Raw genomic sequence first — 15,464 nt, 5'->3', positions numbered from 1 at the left:
GAATAGAAAATTAAGGAATAGAATATATTTTTTTTTCTTTTCTATTCCTTCATTTTCTATTCTATTTTATTGTCTTTGGAAATTGAAAAACAATTCGAATTAGAAAAGTATTCGAAAACGATTCGAATTTCATCCTATTCTAATACTAATAATAATGAAAATTCATCCGAATTTTAATTCGGACTGAAACGAACCGCACATGTCTACTAACAAGTGTTAATATGTGCTGCTTTTTTTTATTAAGATCTCTTTGTTTCTTCTCCCTGCTTTGCACGGATAAGAAACAGAGAGATCGTTCCCTCTGTACAGAGCTCTGTGCTGATTGTCAACACAGGGCTCTGGGCTGTGATTGGACACATTGTGAAATGAAAATTGACAATTAACTTCATACCGCACTAGACATGTGCACTGACAAAAAAATTTGTTTCATTAGTTTATTTGATTTTTTTCAGAAATTCGTAAATTCGGAAAATCTAAAATTCAGAAATTCTAAAATTTGGAATTCTGAAATTTTGGGAATTTTCACATTTCGATTTTTCGGATTTCCAAATTTTCAAATTTCCGAATTTTAGATTTTCCGAATTTCAGATTTTGATTTTCCGGATTTACGAATTTTTCGATTTTTGAATTTACGAATTTCGGATTTTCGGAACTCCGAATTTTCGGATTTTCGGAATTCAAAGATTTTGAAAGTCTAAATCTGAAAAAGGAAAGAAAATCAGTTTAATTAATAATTAACTATTAAATTAACCAGTAGAAATTTATCCAAAGTTAGGAATTATCTGAAATAACAACTGCCGCATCTAAACAAGTGGAAGGGAACAAATTAATTATAAATAATTAATAATAAATAATAAAAAAGGTTTTATTATTATTAGATTGTTACGTTCCATTTGTTTGGATGCGGCATTCGTTATTTCAGATAATTCGTAACTTCGGATAAATTCGTATTCGTTCCGTTCACTAACAGACAAATTTGAAAGGGAATTTCAAATACCTATAATTTAATAGTTAGTTATTATTTAGAATTAAAACAGATTTTCTTTCTTTTTTTTCTGATTTTTGAATTTCTGAAAATTTGGAATTCTGAAAATCGGAAATTCGGAAATCTGAAATTCGTAAATCCAAAAGTCTTAAATTAAGAAAATCGGAAATTCGGAATTCCGAAAATTGGAAATTCAAAAATTCGTAAATCTGAAAATTGGAAATTCGTAAATCCGAAAATTGAAAATTCGTAAATTCCCAAATTCGAAATTTGGAAATCCAGAAATTCGAAAATTCGTAATTTCGTATAAAAACTCGTATTTGTTACGTTCACTAACAGACAAATTTGAAAGGGAATTCCAATACCTAAAATGTAAAAGTTATTATTTACAATTAAACAGATTTTCTTTCTTTTTTTTCTGATTTTCGAATTTCTGAAAATTTGGAATTCTGAAAATCGGAAATTCGGAAATCTGAAATTCGTAAATCCAAAAGTCTTAAATTAAGAAAATCGGAAATTCGGAATTCCGAAAATTGGAAATTCAAAAATTCGTAAATCTGAAAATTGGAAATTCGTAAATCCGAAAATTGAAAATTCGTAAATTCCCAAATTCGAAATTTGGAAATCCAGAAATTCGAAAATTCGTAATTTCGTATAAAAACTCGTATTTGTTACGTTCACTAACAGACAAATTTGAAAGGGAATTCCAATACCTAAAATGTAAAAGTTATTATTTACAATTAAACAGATTTTCTTTCTTTTTTTCTGATTTTCGAATTTCCGAAATTAAGAAAATCGGAAATGCGGAATTCCGAATATTCGAAATTCGCAAATTCAAAAATTCGGAAATTCGAAAATTGGAAATTCGTAAATCCAAAAATTCTAAATTCAGAAATTCACAAATCCGAAAATTCTAAATTTTGAAATCCAGAAATTCGAAAATTCGTAGTTTCGCAAATTTTGAAATTCGGAAATTGAAAAATTCGGAATTAACGAATTTGTCTAAATTCGTTAAAAAACAAATTTGGAACTAAACGAATTGCACATGTCTATACCGCACTCAAATACATATAACTAAATAAATATTGTTCAAAATAAGTAAATTTTGCAATATTAAAGTCCGCGAACCACCACCAACGATTCTTCAATCATGTGCACAGTGATGTATACAAATTCAGTGACAGGAAAAAGGTGCCGTCTTCCACCGGTTTGGGCCAACATCCCACTCACCAGACCGTTCGGACACCCGTGACAGATGTCCAATAAGCAGAGGTGTATATAAAGATGTATCCAGCAAATACAAACACCTCTCACCGGTGATGCAGCCATATGAAGATGGGAATCATAAGCCAAAGGAAGATAAAAGAACTCCTCATAGTGCAGCTTGTAGCCAGTTTATTAAAAACAATTTTGATTTTCATTCCAATAAAAAGCACATAAAACAGGAGCAAGCACACCAGGTTGCGTTCCATCTGCAGTCCAGTACAATGGCGGAAGTGACGTATCCTGCAACCTCGATGCGTTTCGTCAGCATGTCTGACGTCACCAGGGGGGGTCATGTGATTCCTGTGTTAATGTGTGCTGCTTTTTTCTTAAGATCTTTTTGTTTCTTCTGATTTTTTTTCCCCGACAGATTTTGGCCCGAACTTGTCTTGCATACACACGATCGCACAAAGTTGTCGGAAAATCCGATCGTTCATACCGAGGTGGCGTAAACCACGTACGACGGGACTATAAAGAGGGCAGTAGCCAATAGCTTTCGTCTCGTAATTTATTCCGAGCATGCGGGGCGCTTTGTTCCGTCGGAAATTGTCTACGCACGATCGCAATTTAAACGATCGGGTTTTGTTGTCGGAAAGTTTTAGATCCTGCTCTCAAACTTTGTGTGCCGGAAATTCCGACGGAAAACGTCCGATGGAGCCCACGCGCGGTCGGATTTTCCGACAACACGATCCGATCGCACATTTTCCGCTGGCAAGTCCGACCGTGTGTACAGGGCATAAGTCTCATTGGCAGGGAATGGGGTTAAAGCTAGGGGGCGATCAAGGGGTTATCTGTGTTCCCTGACTGTGTTCTAACTGTAGGGGGAGGGGACTGACTAGAGGAGATGACAGATCGTGGTTCTTAGCTATTAGGAACTCACGATCTGTCACTCCTCCCAGAACAGGGATTCGTGTGTTTACACACACTCGTGTCCGCGATCGCTCATGGCCGGAAGTCATCGTGACTGTCGGCACCCCCGCAGTGCAGCGGGCGCGTGCTCTTACCTGCTATCCCGCTTAAAGGAGCCGACCTACAGCTACGGGAATGTGCCGACCTGCCGCGGTATAATGACGCCAGCCGGTCGGCAAGCTTTTAATGTGCAGGATGAAGGGCTTAATGTGCTGCCACCGGTCACTGATGCATTAGCGACCAGTGGTAGTCAATGAACCTCGTTGTGCTGCATTAATGGCACTGGTGTCAGTGTTAATTGACCCCTTTAGGCTGCAGCATGAAGGGGTTATTAAAGAGGAAGTCAAGCCTCTTAAAGAAAAAAAAAAATACACCCTGCAAGGCAAAAGAATAATGAGCTAGTATGCTATGCATACTAGCTCATTATGAATTACTTACCCGAGATCGAAGCACGGGGATCAGGCCCTCATCCGCCGCCATCTGTCCCGGAGTGACTTCCGGGTATCGCGGCTCCGGCGCTGTGATTGGCCGGAGCCACGATGACGTCACTCCCGCACATGAGCGCTGGTGCCGCCACTAACGACACGATCACCGTTAGAAACGGTGCGCTCGGTGCACCTGCGCCCCATGCGCTACGGCGCATGCGCTGTAGACATTGGCGCCGCTATTTCTGCAAATATCTCCTAAACCTTTTAGGTTTGGGAGATATTTCTCGCACCTGCAGGTAAGCCTTAAAGTGGTTGTATACCCTTTTTTGTAACTTTTACCTACAGGAAAGCCTATAATAAGGCTTACCTGTAGGTAAAAAAAAAATCTCCTAAACCTGTACGGTTTAGGAAATATTCCCCTCGGTATGCGCCGCTGACTGCAGCGGCGCATGCGCACGAGGGGATTCTCGGCCTGAAAATCCGGCAGTGGCCGGCGGCCGGAAAAAAATCTCCCGCGCGCATGCGTGACGCTATCGCGGCTCCGGCCACTCAGCGCCGCCGGAGCCGCGATACCCGGAAGAAACGCCGAGGGAGCATGTCAGCTCCCTCGGCGTGGATCGTGCGAGATGTCGGGGCCTCGTTCTAAGGTAAGTATTTCATAATGAGCTAGTATGCCGCGCATACTAGCTCATTATGCCTTTTGCTTTGCAGGTGTTATAAAAAAAAAAAAGCGGGTTTACTACCGCTTTAATCTAGGCTTAGCTGTTGGTTAAAGTGGTTGTAATGGGTTTACAACCACTTTAACCAATTCAATACCGGGGCACTTTCGCACCCCTTTCCTGCCCAGGGCAATTTTCAGCTCTGTCACACTTTGAAGGACAATTGCGCGGTCATGTAACCCTGTAACGCTATGACATTTTTATAATTTTCTTCCCACGAATAGAGCTTTTTTTTTGGTGGTATCTAATCACCACTGGGTTTTTTTATTTTTTGCTAAACAAACTAAAAAAGACAGAAATTTTTGAAAAAAAAAAAAGTTTTTCTTCGTTTGTGTTATAAACCTTTGTTTTCTCCTTCACTGATGGGCACTGACGAGGCTGCACTGATGGGCACTGACGAGGCTGCACTGATGGGCACTGATGAGGCTGCACTGATGGGCACTGATGAGGCTGCGCTGACGGGCACTGATGAGGCTGCGCTGACGGGCACTGATGAGGCTGCGCTGACGGGCACTGATGAGGTTGCACTGGTGGGCAGTGATGAGGCTGAACTGACGGGCAGTGATGAGGCTGCTCTGACGGGCAGTGATGAGGCTGCACTGACAGGCACTGATGAGGCTGCACTGACAGGCACTGATGAGGCTGCGCTGACGGGCACTGATGGGCACTGATGAGGCTGCACTGACAGGCACTGATGAGGCTGCACTGACAGGCACTGATGAGGCTGCGCTGACGGGCACTGATGAGGCTGCGCTGACGGGCAGTGATGAGGCTGCACTGACGGGCACTGATGAGGTTGCACTGGTGGACAGTGATGAGGCTGCACTGACGGGCAGTGATGAGGCTGCACTGACGGGCACTGATGAGGTTGCACTGATGAGGCTGCATTGATGGGCACTGATAAGGTGACACTGATGGGCACTGATGAGTAGGCACTAATATGTAGAATTGATGGGCACCAATAGGCTACACTGATGGGCACTTATAGGCTGTCTCTGAACATACAGCCAGCGTTGTGGACTTCTAACGTGTGCCAAAGGCACCCTCCAACAGGATTATTCGATAACCACTTCCAGTAGCAGCTCTGGCGAAGGGGGAGTCCTTAGTCCCCCGAAACACGTTGGCCTCTTTTTACTGCTGAAACTTCAAATAAAATACAAATATACTTACCTTCGTTGGACACCGGGCGCTCCTTTACTTTGTTTTCTTTCACAATGTATGCAGAGTCGACCTTAAGGCCGCACACCGAGGTAGCAGCCCAAGCCCAAACAGGACTCACCACCACCTTTTTTTTTAAACTGGGCACGGACCTCTGGAAACCAGCTCTTTCCTTCTGCCCACACTCTACCAACCTACAACAATGACTGATCGAGTCAGTCCAGCGTGAGCTACACCCACTCTTCTAAGGGCACTGATAGGCGGCACTGATGGTATTTGATCACCACTGGGGTTTATTTTTTATTTTTTGCTAAATAAATAAAAAGAGACCAAACATTTAAAAAAAAATAAAAAGTTTTTCTTTGTTTTTGTTATAAAATTTTGTAAATAAGTAATTTTTCTCCTTCACCGATGGGCGATGATGAGGATGCACTGATGGGTAGTGATGGCTGAACGGTTCGCCCGGCGGTCGTTTCGCAGCGAATTTCGGCTGTTCGCGATTCGCCCGATCGGCGGACTATTGCCGCCGTTCGCCCGGCGGACTTCCGTGTTTTTACTGTGACCTGAAGAACTTTGACCTGATGACACATCCATCATGGGGTACAGGACAGCCAATTGAGACATGACAGCACATGGACACTTGGACATTCCCCCTAACTTATAAATACACCCGATCCGGCGGCCATTTTACATTCTTTCTTCTGTCACTATAGGGAAAGGTTGCTGTGTGGAGCAGGGACAGATAAAACGCTAGCTATTTGGTACACAAAAGTTCTTTTCAGGACTGGTATAGGTGTTAGGTGTAGTTCAGGATAGGCAGTGCTGTGCTACTGATTGTTGCAGCAGCCTGAGTGTCTTTTGTCAGTTTAGAGAAAGGGACAGAGCGCTGTGTCTGCTGTAGGGACAGTCAGTTTAATCATTAGCTGTTACTATCAGGTCCACAAAAGTGCTATTCCAGTAACCAGCTATTGTTCCAGCAGCCTCTGTTTTGTCAGTTTATATGGGGACAGGCAGGAAGCTGTGTGTCAGGCAGTGAGGGTCAGTTTAATCAGTAGATGTTACTATTAGTTCCACAAAGGTTCTTTTCAGGACTGGTATCAGTGGTACGGTAATAGGCTTGTACACGTATAATATTCTTTCTTCCAAATATAGAAAGAATATTATACTTGACTGCTGCCCTTTTGCTGCAGTCTGCTAATCAGTCACAACCTACTTGTTCCACAAAGGTCCTTATAAGGACTGGTAAGGTCTAGGGTGCTACAGTACATAGGGTTGAGTGAGGTACAGTCTGCTATTCTATAAGGACTTGTATAGGTCCACAATACATAGGGTTGAGGTGCACTACTGTTGACCGCTGCCCTATACTGCAGCAGTCCTTTATCAGTATAGGGACTGACGTACAGTCTGCTAATCAGTCACACACAACCTACTTGTTCCACAAAGGTCCTTATAAGGACTGGTAAGGTATAGGGTACTACAGTACATAGGGTTGAGTGAGGTACAGTCTGCTATTCTATAAGGACTGGTATAGGTCCAAAATACATAGGGTTGAGGTGCACTACTGCTGACCGCTGCCCTATACTGCAGCAGTCCTTTATCAGTATAGGGACTGACGTACAGTCTGCTAATCAGTCACAACCTACTTGTTCCACAAAGGTCCTTATAAGGACTGGTAAGTTATAGGGTACTACAGTACATAGGGTTGAGTGAGGTACAGTCTGCTATTCTATAAGGACTGGTATAGGTCCACAATACATAGGGTTGAGGTGCACTACTGCTGACCGCTGCCCTATACTGCAGCAGTCCTTTATCAGTATAGGGACTGACGTACAGTCTGCTAATCAGTCACACACAACCTACTTGTTCCACAAAGGTCCTTATAAGGACTGGTAAGGTATAGGGTACTACAGTACATAGGGTTGAGTGAGGTACAGTCTGCTATTCTATAAGGACTGGTATAGGTCCACAATACATAGGGTTGAGGTGCACTACTGCTGACCGCTGCCCTATACTGCAGCAGTCCATCAGTATAGGAACTGAGAGTTTTGTCACAGGGTCATTTAAAAAATGACAGGCAGAGGAAGAGGCAGGCCCTTCTGCAGGGGTGGTAGGGGTAGGGCAGGAGCAACAGGCTTGAGCCAAAGTGGGAAGTTGCAGAAGGTGTGTTCAATTACTTTAAAGGACGCACCAGACTTGGTTGAGGGGCTCACTCAGCCTTACTCTTCTGCACCCTCCTCATCCTCTCGATCTGCACCCTCTTCTTCACTCTCTGCTATGTGCACCCTCAAAGACACTACCATCAACAACACCACCACCACCACATACCTTCCGCTTGAGTCACAGGAATTATTTTCCGATCCATATCAAGAGGACATTTCTGATGCGCAGCCACTCTTGGTATTGGATCAGGAAGAGGAGGTAGCAACAACCGCTACTCAGCAGTCTGACGATAGTACCCAGATCAGCCCAAGGAGGAGGTTGGTCCCCGGTGTTGCTGCCTACTCCGAGATCTCTACTTATAGCGGTGGGGAAGGTGACGTCGATGATGACGTGTCTAGTGATGTCATGTGGGTGCCCACAAGAGAGGAAGAGGAGGGGAGTTCAGAGGAAGATATGGACCAGCAGATAGGGAGGAGAAGCAGGAATAACTTACATTGCACAGGAGGCACGAAGCAGACTGCAAATGTATCAGGAGCGAGTCATCGACCATGTACGGTCACATCTGGCGCTCCCAGGACACCGGCACATGGCTCCGCAGTGTGGGCTTTTTTTTTTTTGACTGCAATCTTTGCAGTCAATGCATTAGTCGTGGTAAGCCCAACACTCACCTAGGGACGACCGCCTTAAGAAGGCACATGAGCAGCCATCACCGAGCCCAGTGGGAGCAACGTAACACACAAAGCCACACTCCAGGCTCTCACCGTCCAGCCTCGTCTTCTACTTCTCCTTCTCCTCTCTCCTCACAATTGTCCTCCACTCCACCTTCCATCACGCCAAGCTCACGTTTTTCTGCAAAAAGGCAGGCTTCCGTGGGCCTAATGTTCGAGCATAAAAAATGATGATGCCGGATAACCCTCTTGCCCAACGGTTGACGGCTGGCTTGTCAGAACTCATAGCCCGCCAACTACTGCCATATAAACTTGTGGACTCGGAGGCCTTTCGTAAATTTGTGACCATTGGAACACCACAATGGAAGGTCCCAGGAAGGAAGTATTTCTCACAGAAGGGCATCCCAGAGCTATATGGCCATGTTCAGCAGCAAGTGAATGTATCTCTGGCACACAGTGTCGGTGCCAAGATACATCTGACCACAGACACGTGGTCTAGCAAACACGGGCAGGGAAGGTATATCACTTTTACTGCCCACTGGGTGAACCTTCTGACGGCCATCAAGCATGTAACACGTGGCACCCGTGTAGATTTGGTTTTACCACCACGGATTGCATGCAGGCCTGGCTCTTCTCCTCCTCCCTCTCCTCCTCGGCTGACTCCTCCTTTTCCGCTGCTAGCGTCTCTTCCGCTGTGCCGCCCAAGCTCCCCAGAACCTATTCGACATGCCAGGTGAGACGTTGCCATGCCGTGCTGCGTCTGTTGTGCCTGGAAGCCAAGAGCCACACTGGCCCGGCACTCCTTTCAGCTTTGCGTTCACAGGCAGATCAGTGGCTAACACCGCTCAATTTGACAGTTGGTAAAGTGGTGTGTGACAACGGTGCCAATCTGCTTAGCGCATTGAAACAGGGCAAAATCACACACGTGCCATGCATGGCACACGTCTTAAACTTGGTCGTGCAGCGATTCGTTGTCAAATACCCTGGGATCCAGGACATCTTGCGGCAGGCAAGGAAAATCTCGGCCCATTTCAGAAGATCTTACACGGCCATGGCTCGCCTTGCTGACATTCAGCAGCGACACAATCTGCCGGTCAGACGTCTTATTTGTGATTGCCCGATGCGATGGAACTCAACCTTCTATATGCTTGATAGGCTGCTCCAGCAGAAACGTGCAGTTAACGTCTACCTGTATGAACTCTGCGGCAGAACAGGTTCTGGGGAGCTGGGGTTTTTTTCACCGCGCCAGTGGCTGCTCATGCGCGACACATGCAGACTTCTGTGGCCATTTGAGGAGATCACCAAACTGGTCAGTCGCAGCCATGGTGCCATCAGCGACATGGTACCTTATGCCTTCTTTATGGAGCGTGCATTGCGTTGTATCATTGATCAAGCTGTGGAGGAGCAGGAGCAGGAAGATGAGGAAGTCGCAATGCTGGATGAATTCCCAGGGGGGCTACTCTATCTGAGACAAGTCAACAACAGGAGTCTGAAGAGGAGTCAGAGGAGGATGATGCCGCAGCGGATGAGGAGCAAGAAGAGCATGCTTTAAACCTTTCTGGGACCCCTGTTGTTGTGCGTGGATGGGCAGAGGAGAATGAAGAGGACGACATTATCCTGGATGATGAGCAGGAGCCAGGCCACCACACCGCTATCAGTTTAGTGCAAATGGGGGCCTTCATGCTCCAGTGTTTTAATAGGGACCCCCGTATAAAAAGCATAAGGGTCAAGGACCAGTACTGGGTGGCAACGTACTTAGACCCCCGGTACAAACACAAAATGGCGGAAATGCTACGTCATAGAGGGCTGTCAGAATGGAGAACTTCCAGGCCTTGCTTCGAGAAATGCTGCATTCTGCTTTTGCGTGCGCTGGCAGAGGAGCAATTCCCACTCCCAGAGAAGGAGTTGTGTGTACCAATCCAACAGCACCTGCAAGAAGAGGCCGGTTTGAAGATGTGTTGGTGACTTCGGATATGAGCTCATTCTTTCAGCAGACCCATCGACAGGTATCATCCGGATCCAGCATCAGGGAACGCCTAGACCGCCAGGTGTCCAATGTGGATGATGGTTAACGGCCGATGTGGACGCTCTGAGGAGTGAGGAACCCCTGGACTACTGTGTGGGCAGGCTTGACCTCTGGCCAGAGCTTGCCCAATTTGCAATCGAACTGTTGGTTTGCCCCTCGTCCAGTGTCCTGTCCGAAAGGACGTTCAGCGCAGCAGGGGGATCGTGACCGATAAGCGTACTCGCCTAGCTCACGACAGTGTTAACTACCTCACATTTCTAAAAATGAATGAGGCATGGATCTCAGAGGAATTCAACACATGTGACCAGTAGACCATGTATATGTCTATAAACTATTTTTTTAATCAAGCACACAGACCTTCTTTCTTCATTTGTCTCACTTCCTTGTCCAAAAAAAGGACACCGTACTATATGCCCGTACCCTCCTCTTTGAAGAGGTGGAGCGGTGTCATATTTCTACTGGGGCTGCTTATTATGAGGGGCTCCCACCATCCTTGTGCTGTGCTGACTTCCTCTTGGGGCTGCTTATTATGAGGGGCTCCCACCATCCCTGTGCTGTGCTGACTTCCTCTTGGGGCTGCTTATTATGAGGGGCTCCCACCATCCCTGTGCTATGCTGACATCCTCCTGGGGCTGCTTATTATGAGGGGCTCCCACCATCCCTGTGCTATGCTGACATCCTCCTGGGGCTGCTTATTATGAGGGGCTCCCACCATCCCTGTGCTGTGCTGACTTCCTCCTGGGGCTGTACCTCTGCTGTGCATATTATGAGGGGCTCCCACCATCCCTGTGCTATGCTCATTATGAGGGGCTCCCACCATCCCTGTGCTATGCTGACTTCCTCCTGGGGCTGCTTATGGTGCAGGTGTCAGTGCTGTATATCACGGTGCTGATATCAGTACTCTCTATCACGGTGCTGCTGTCAGTGCTGTATATCGCGGTGCTGGTGTTACTGCTTTATGTCACGCTGCTGATGTCAGTGCTCTCTATCACGGTGCTGTTGTCAGATCACTCTATCACGGTGCAGGTGTCATTGCTGTATGTCACGCTGCTGATGTCAGTGCTCTCTATCACGGTGCTGCTGTCAGTGCTGTATATCACGGTGCTGGTGTTAGTGCTTTATGTCACGCTGCTGATGTCAGTGCTCTCTATCACGGTGCTGGTGTCAGATGACTCTATCACGGTGCAGGTGTCATTGCTGTATGTCACGCTGCTGGTGATCATCTCCTGCACCCTCTTCTTTGCCTACCCTGGTCCCTGACCTTCCCTCTCCTCCATTGCCTTCATGCGCTCCACAGTCCAGAATTGTCACAACAATTTCCCATATAAAAAATGAATGCTTGTAGTTGTCGATCCCAGATTCACCTCATACATGTGTTATGTCATTGGCCATGTGGTGGGACTATGTTTGCACAGCTATTAATTATTTTGTGGCTGCAACTTTGACCTGTAGGTTTGCAAAGTTCGCCTCCCATTGAAGTCAATGGGGCCCGCCGTGAACATTCCGGTTCATGAACTATCGGCCGCGTTCGCGAAACATCCTGCCTGATGGGCACTGATAAGGCGGCACTGGTGAGGTGGCACTGATGATGAGGCACAAGTCCAACCAGAAGTGACGATTCTGCTGGCCGGAGAACCCAACCCTGCTCTGCTCTCTTGCTTTCTTGCTTTGTCCACCCAGACAGCCGTCCAAATGGCACAGAAAACTGGTCACCTGACTCAGGCCAAGGGATTTAAGAAAACCCCTGCCCATTGCCTGAGACACCCCATATACCCATAATCTGACCTTGTAGTGCCCCTGTCTTATCTAATGCCACCAAGTGCCCGGCCACCTAGTGGCAAAAGAGAGAAGTGCAGCAATTACAGACTAAGCCCTTGTACACACAATCAGAGATTCCGACGGAATGTGTCCAATCAGAGTATTTGAGTATTCGTATTCGTTTTGTCGGATATTACGACTGTGTGTGGTATGCATCGGACTGTTTCCGTCGGACCAAATTTTCCAACTTGCCGGAAATATTTTCCGACAAAATGCTCCGATCGGACATACTCCGATCATGTGTAGAGAATTCCGATCAGACAAAGTGCCACGCATGCTCAGATCAAATTCCTACATCAAAGCTATTGGCTACTAGCCTGAACATAGTCCCGTCGTAATGAAATAACGTCATCACGTTCTGAACGATCGGATTTTCCGACAACTTCGTCCGACCGTGTGTATACAACAGTTTCGGACAAAATCCGTCGGACAAAATACGACGGATTTGGTTGTGGGAATCTCTGATAGTGTGTACAAGGGCTTAGAGTGAAATCAATTGATCCTCAACAATTAGCCAAGGTAGCTATACCTGGCAGGTAAATTCAGGAGTAACCCTGCCTAAACACCAGGGTGCTACATTGGGAATTTTGGACCCAGCCTATCGACCTTGTAATATAAATAAGGGGGGTGGCCCGGTACCTGAAGCTTCATCCCACACATAAAGGTGCTGCTGAGGAGGACTGCTGCACGTTGCAGCCCATTGGAGGCTGCAGGCTTGCCAAGCTTTGGGGAACACCAGTCATGTACTACCACCTTGTGGAGGTATGCCTGGGCAGCCTAGTAAATTAGCCAGGGATGTTCCATTCCCAACGTCCATGTTAAAACTGTATTGCCAAATTGTTTAGTAAAGTTGTGTTAATTGTCCTAAGCCTGGCATGAAGTTATTCAAAGGGGTGCATGAAGGTTTCCAACATATTAAAGAACTAGGGCCAGTAAAGCACATGTGGGGTATGAAGCTCAGCCACTACAAAAGGTTGACTTGGCAAAACAAACAGAAGGAGGAATCCAGTTACTATGGGTAACCAAGGACTAGTGCAAGGTACAGTACAATAAAGTGTGGCAGCTGGCATTGGAGAGGGTCCTCTGGTAGCGGGAGTGGTTATGTTTTGGCTCCCTTCCCAGCGGTTGTTTCCCACAGCAGTCGAGACCAAACCCACATTACAAAGACCCCTTTTTTCATTCTGAAAGATCCGTGGTGGTGCAAAAATCCAATAAAAAAAAACCTGTAATGCCCTGTACACATGACCAGACTTTCCAGCAGACTAGGTCCAACGGACTTCCCGCCGGAATTCCAGCGGAGTTCTGACAGACTTTCCAAATGAAAAGGACTTGCCCACACATGACCAGACTTTCCGGCGGACTAGGTCTTCCCGACGGAGTTCCAAATGAACAGACTTATCGTAAATTTAATAAGAGGGCCCCCAGATCCTGGCCAAGTATGGGGTACATCGTACCACTACCCATTCACCTGGGGGAAAGAAAGTCAATATAAAAAAAAAAAAAAAAACACACTAGACAGGTATTTAAAGTAGTTTATTAGGCAGCTCCGGGTGTCTTCTTCTGACTTCAGGGGTATCTTCTGGCTTCTCCGCGCTTTCCCGGTTCTTCATCCGCTTCTCCCGGGCTCCTCCGCTATCTTCTGCTGCTCTTTTGCTAGCGGTGGCCCGGTTTTCTCCTTCTTCTACATGCATGACACTGCATTACCCCGAAAGCATTTACCTGAAATACATGTTACTGTACATAACTTGAATCAAAGCATGCAACGTTTCAAACTGAATGCAATTTCAACAAGCAACGGGTATGATGGGGGGTAGGTGAGAGGGGTAGGGGAGGTGAAAAGAGTTCACAGACCCGAAGCTTTATTAAAAGGAAATAGACACACTGGGGAGAGGGGGAGAGGAAATCTTCAGACCTCCTCCTAATTAAACTTCATCAAGTTATAGTCCCCGAGCCGACTGTGAAACTAGTCTGCGACAGTTCACAATGGACATCCTCTCCCGCTGGTGGATGAGGCGCTTTCTGGCGCACCACAAAGCAACACAGCAACTGCCAGGCGCTGTCAATGTTCTCCTGAGAATGAGTCCCACAAAAAAGTCTGTACAACACACTGAAATGTGTGATGGCAGTCTGTGGCATAAAGTCCTTAAGTTCAGGTTCCAAGGCCCTCAACAGGTCCTGTGCAAAGGTGCTCTCCCAGAAAACATGCAAAGCAGTTTCCTCCTGGATGATACAAAATGCGCAGTGACTGTATCTGCACAGGTTTCTGGATTGCCATCCATGCCAGATCGTTGTGCCTGTTGGCAAGTCCCTTTGAAGAAAAATTCCTCTAGACCACTTTGCAAGTGGCTGAAGGGAGGCCTGGAACAGTCTCAACAGTGTCCATTGTTCTAATCAACTGGTCCCATTTGTAGGGGATGGAACTGTCCCATCCAAGGGACCTCCAAAGAGGCAGGAGGAAAAAACATGACATGAAGTTCCCACCAGAGTCCATAGTTCTGTCCACCAAAGTCCTGCGGATGCATTTACAAGCAAAGAACACCCTCAGTTGGGTGGCGATGTCGGGCAAGCCCTTACCGCCCTTGAGAGGTTCCTTAAACATAAGACAAGTATTTGGCGCAAATCAAAGATATTAGGTTCCCACTGGAAAAAAAAGTCTATAAAATTACATATAGTAGTGAGTGCAGGGAATGCACTACTTTGTCAAGTCCAAAAAAGGAAAAATAAATGTTCTTTAGTTCGTGAGGAGAGGGGGGGATGGATCCGCATGCAGGGCTGCCACCTTAAAAGAGTTGAAACTTAAGCTCCTGGATTGCTGCAGATAAAGGAGAAAAAAAGAGAGAGAGGGGCGCCTCTGGGTGCAGATTTTTCAAAAGGTTTTATTTTTTCAGTGTAAAAACATAAAATTTTGCACTCACAATTAGTAGGCAAAAAGTAAGCATTAAACACAGGGGGTCATCTGGTATATCTGATTATGGGACGTCAGCCAGTGATCCGGTCCACATCTGTCATCTCGTCATTCCTGTTCCCCTCACATGAGGTCCACTACAGGTGTTTGTAATGAAGCAGCCGGCTTATGGTGGACACGAGATGTGCGGTCTTCATATGTCACATGTGACTTCATATGTGACACATATGTCCTGCACATCCAATCTTGCCTCTTCTTACCTTTTTTTTTTTTTTACTCCCTTCCCTTTAAGCTTTTTTAAGCTTTTTTATCTTTTTATATATATATATTTTTTATCATTTTTCCATCCCCTTTTTTTACTCATTCTCCCACTTATTTTTGATTTTTTTCAAATAGGATTTTATTCCATAGACGTTTTTACCGAT

The sequence above is a fragment of the Lithobates pipiens genome, unplaced genomic scaffold (assembly GCF_037356315.1).
Source record: "Lithobates pipiens isolate NorthernLeopardFrog02 unplaced genomic scaffold, aLitPip1_a1.2 Scaffold_35, whole genome shotgun sequence".
Taxonomy (NCBI): Eukaryota; Metazoa; Chordata; class Amphibia; order Anura; family Ranidae; genus Lithobates; species Lithobates pipiens.
The sequence above is the reverse complement of the archived record's forward strand: the minus strand, read 5'-3'. Positions refer to the sequence as shown.